Below are 5,389 nucleotides of genomic sequence, written 5' to 3'. Positions count from 1 at the left end.
AAATATCATAATAGTATTTTAAATAAGAAAAAAAATAATATATTTAAATAATATAAAATATTCCTTGAAATTAAAAATTATTATCTAATACCATGGGCAAATATTGTGGATTACTTAATACCACAGGGTACTTAATACAATGGGAAAACATTGTGGGTTACTTAATATCATGGACCCATAAATTGTGAATGGTAAATCAATCTAGCCCAATATGGTAGAGATGTTGTAAAGTAATGTCTTTAACATTTTGACTTGGTCAAGTTACATAAAAATAAAAATAAAACAAAAAATAAAATAAAATAAAAATAATAAAGATCAATAATTATAATTATCAATAAAACATTTTGACTTGGTCAAATTACATAAAAATAATTAAACCAATCTAGATCCATCTTAACTCTAGATCTATGAGGGATCAAATTCTTGAGATGCAGACCTCTTTTAGAGTGAAAAGAGATTTGATCCCTCTCAAGGCTTGGTAGATCCAGAGTTGAGATAGATCTTTAATAACAATAGTGTTGGTATGGGATAAGAAGATTATATCTATTATAAACTAATATAATGTTAACATTTAAGAGTGGCTGGGGTTGGTATATTATATCATATAATGTTAAAAGTGTTTAATGATAAGAGTTAAGGTGTGTGTATATATATATATATATATATATATATAAAAGGATAAAGTGATAATTTATTTAATTACCCTATTATACTATCTAAGAAATCAATGTGAAGACACCAATGGTCAAGATAAAAAGGAGAGATTCATACCTAAGACGGTGTGAAACTAGTATATGGCATCAAATCGATCCAATTATGACTAATCTCAATACCACCATCCCTATTAAGATTATAGGGTTATTTTATTATCTCAATGGCTTCCTTGATTTGTCTTCTTTGATAGTCATATTCCCTAGCAATGATCCTAATATTCTCTAGATAAATATGATATTTAGTTTTCAAGTTATGTTCAACAAAAGCTTAAGTGCGTGATCATTCATCCTTAATATCAACTCTACACTCTTTTAATCTTCTTTGCAAAAAGCCCTATTTCTCAAATATAACTTTTACCACCCAAGTAATCTATTATGTATCCATATAATATTTTACAACATTTTAAATTAAAATGTTATATATCATATTTTTGATACATGATTTTTTTCAATCTATATCAATATGAAATACTATTGATGTGTATTTGGTGTCCTGCCCAAGATAGAGATCCAAGTGCTAATAACCCTACTAAATGATGGTTCAACATGGATTCTACTTCCTGGAACCAAGCCAATTTTGAGGCAGCTTTGTGATAATGGAACCAACCAACAAAAAGCATTAACGCTGCAAAGATCAATGCACCAATTGCAGTGCAGTGAAGTTGTAATTAACTGATTATTCCAGATGCTCGCCAAATTTGAAAGAACCCAAAGATTATTTGTATCCTCGAAAACCTCCACCTACATCCCCATTCAATATTTCTTGGCCTACTATTGGCCAAACTACTTAGGCACTGAGTTTAATGTGAGAATCTATTATGTATCCACATAATATTTTACAACATTTTAAATTAAAATGTTATAATATCATATTTTTGATCGATTTTTTTCAATCTATATCAATACGGAATACTATTATCTTAAAAACTTGAAAGGACAAATATCAACCTTTAAATTATTTATTAATAAAGATTATATTTTGAACTTGAAATGGTTCCAGGTTGCCAATCACTTTTGAAGATGATTGGAAAAATAAAAAACGATCATCATGACTGAACCGATTCGAATCTGAACATTACTTAATAACATTTAACTTTTTGGAACACCTGGTTTCAAAACACGTTTGAAAACAAACTCTTTTAAGTAAATCGAAACATGTGGGGCACTTTGTTTGGTAAAAAGTCATTCCACAACTAAAAGCAAGAGTCCTCTTCCATAACTAAAAGCAAGAAGAAGCCTTTGCTAAGTCAAACTAACATCAATGAAAAAGGGATGGATATCAATATAAAGTGCAACTATTTAACGAGATAAACTGCAACTAAAGTTTGTGTATAAGAGGATGTGAAAAGAGTGTATAATTTTATTGTACCTAATTTCAATGATGAACCTAAAATGTATTGGTTTTCTTTAGTAAATGGTATTTATGTTGAGATTGTATTTTTGCTTAATGGTGGAAAACTTAAAAGTGTTTCATGAGATATTGATTTTTTTTGGCTAAGGTTGTAAAAGTTAACTTAACAACAAAGTGAGGATAATTAACATTTGCTTTTATTTATAAATGTGATCTGACTCATCATTGTTATTAAAGGAAGACAAAGTTATTTGAAATAATCTATTGGTGGTCCATAACAAGGTAGACTTTTCCTTTTGTTGAATGCCTATAGCTCATGGCTTGTCAGCGTGCTTACTTGTGTTGAAGGAAGATTGGTTCTTAGCTAATAAGAAGCAATTTTAAATATGTAAGCATGTTTACTTGTGTTGAAGGAAGATTGGTTCTTAGCTAATAAGAAGAAATTTTAAATCCGACTCAAAGATCAAAAATGGTTTCAACCTAGTTATTACCCATAAAAAGCTAGCCTTCACTTGTGGACATTATTGAAACTACATAAAATAAGATCATGTTCCTTTTATTAACATATAATGCTATTCCCATACATTAAACTAGATATTATATGTGATCGCAATTTAACCTCTTCTCTGGAAAACATTTAATGCTTATTTACATTGTGTTGTTCTTATATACTTTACAAATTTAAAAATATAAATAACTATTTTGTAATTAATAATCTTTTTCAAAATATCATTATTATTATGAAACAACTTTGTAATTTATGATGAACAAGTTTATTGTTTTTATTTTAAGTTAGATGGATTTTCTATATCAAATGTGAAAATGAGATAGTACATAAACAAGGTTGTTGGTTTATCACTAGGGAAACTAGATCAACAACATAAAAAATCAATTTTGTCCATGATGTCTAAGTGACATTATCTATCAAAACAATATATTAGATGACTTTAAAACTAGGTAATTCATCACTTGAATTTATATGTCTTATATGCATGTGTATTGCAATCCTAAGTAAGAGGAATAATATCATTAGAGTTGTTGATTTGGATATGTAACTGGTTGTCTTGATATCCATAAATTTTGATGCTTATGCAATTATTTTGTAAACCACTTCCTTAATTTGCAGGTGGAACTCATATAATTGGAGCAATATGGATAGATACTCCTCACTTCTCTTGATTAGGAGCTTGCCCATTGTTGTCTTTACCTACTAGTATAAGTCAATGGTTTTGAAATACTTAACATTAGAGGTTTTGGAAGTTCTTGTGTTGGGGACCCATAGCTCTGCCTTCTTGCAAACATCCTCACCATGTAGGAAACTCTATTTGTGCCCCTTGTTCAACTAATTTGGTAGTCTCCTAGATGGCTTGAGGGGTGCACTTGTGGTGAATTTCCTTGGAGGATTCTTCTTTGTTCCAAGCATAAGTGAGATGCCTTCAATGCAGACCTCTTTTGTTGTTTTTATTCTTTTGTCAAGCCATGTTGGTTGGATAGAGAAATGTTGCTAAGGAACTACCATGCCAGAGACTTGTAAATAATTTCTAGTGATGATCCTATATAAAAGGTAGAGTATAATAATCCAAAGGAAAATGGTTTGAACATAACATTTCTATGTGAGATTATCTCTAATAGCAGACTAAAGTAGAAATAGAAACAGGATGGAGGCATGGCAGTACCATGCGAAAGGCCCATTATAGTCTTACCATTCATGGCGAGGCATGAAAACCGAAATATTTGGAAAGAAGTATGATGCAAGAAAGGGACCATGGTTACATAAGCCATAATGGATTTGTAAACCTCTCAATGTTCATTAAAAGCCATAAAGTTTTGCATGTTACATGTGCTCTAACTTGTCACTAGGTTCCTCTAGAAAGATGGGAGAGATGGGAGTGAAATTTTTCTACTCCTCGAAGGATTATGTATCCCCGTTCCCTGATTCAAGGGCAAAAAATTTACCATTTTTTACATTAAAAAAGTCAATTTAACTATGGTTTATAATATTATTTTTATTATTTAAAATAATATCATTGCATGAAGAGTATGAAGGTGCTTTAACATCTAAAATAGGAAGATGTTTTTTGTCAGCTAGCCTATATGGGGATTTGAGATGGTGAGCTTTTTGCAAGGAGAGCCTTCATAGTATGCCCATCCATTGTCAACTCAAAGCCCCATGGATAATATGGAAGAAATATTATCACATGGCATTACATTAAATTTTTTAAAATAAATTATATCTATATATATATATATATATATATATATATATATATATATATATATATATATATATATATATATATATATATATATATATATATATATATATATATATATAATAATAATAATAATAATAATAATAATAATAATAATAATAATAATAATAATAATAATTTTTTTAAAAATTAAATTAATTTAAATTCATCTTAAACAAAAACGTATTAATCAGATTTCTTAAAATATAATTAAAAAAATTACGCATTAAAAATCTTAATCTTTTGATGGATAAATTCAAATTTGAAATTTGTCTTTAATAAAAAAAATGTTTATTGAAAATTATTTTTAATTCTATATTTCTAAAATACTAAAAAATTATAAATTATATTTTAAAATTTTATTTAAAATTTTTTTTGTTAAGTTATGTGAATAATTAGATGAATAACTCGTGGCTTGAGTAAACATGAATCAGAGAAATTTAAGCTATCAAAATCACTCGAGGATCGTACCTGGCATGGGCCACTCCAACCCTTGGCATGACGCTATCAAAATCACTTGAGGATCGTACCTGGCATGGGCCACTCCAACCCTTGGCATGACTGGATTTTTCCCACATAGTTTCAAACTGGTGACCTTTTTTCCCACATAGTTTCAAACTGATGACCTTCACATCACATAGTGCCTTAGCAAAACACCCTGTCACCATCTACTCTACACTACATGGGCTCTATTTTCAAAAATTCAAAATTCAAATATATTCACTAATGTAATTTAAATTTTTTATTTTTATTTTTATGGGTGGTTCACCGACACTGAGTGGCCGCTACATCCACAAGAAAATCTAGGTAGATCAACCCGAAGGGATCTACTCATTGGCCAAAATAGCAAGGCCTAACCCCAAGGGCATCAAGGAGATTTGACCCCATGACCTCCCAATAGATGAGATACTTAACAACAGGAACTTGACCAACTGAGCTATCCCTTACGGCTTAGTGACCTTTTTAACTTTGTTTTTCAAAATAAAATTTTTTCCTTTTAAATTTTCTTTTTTTATTCTTTCCTTTTAATTTTTAATTTCCTCTTTTTTCTATTTCATGTTTCACACATATTT

The sequence above is a fragment of the Pinus tabuliformis genome, chromosome J, assembly GCF_031772625.1.
Source record: "Pinus tabuliformis cultivar Carrire ecotype Pingquan chromosome J, CPIR1, whole genome shotgun sequence".
Classification (NCBI taxonomy): Eukaryota; Viridiplantae; Streptophyta; class Pinopsida; order Pinales; family Pinaceae; genus Pinus; species Pinus tabuliformis.
This window is presented reverse-complemented; position numbering follows the sequence as displayed.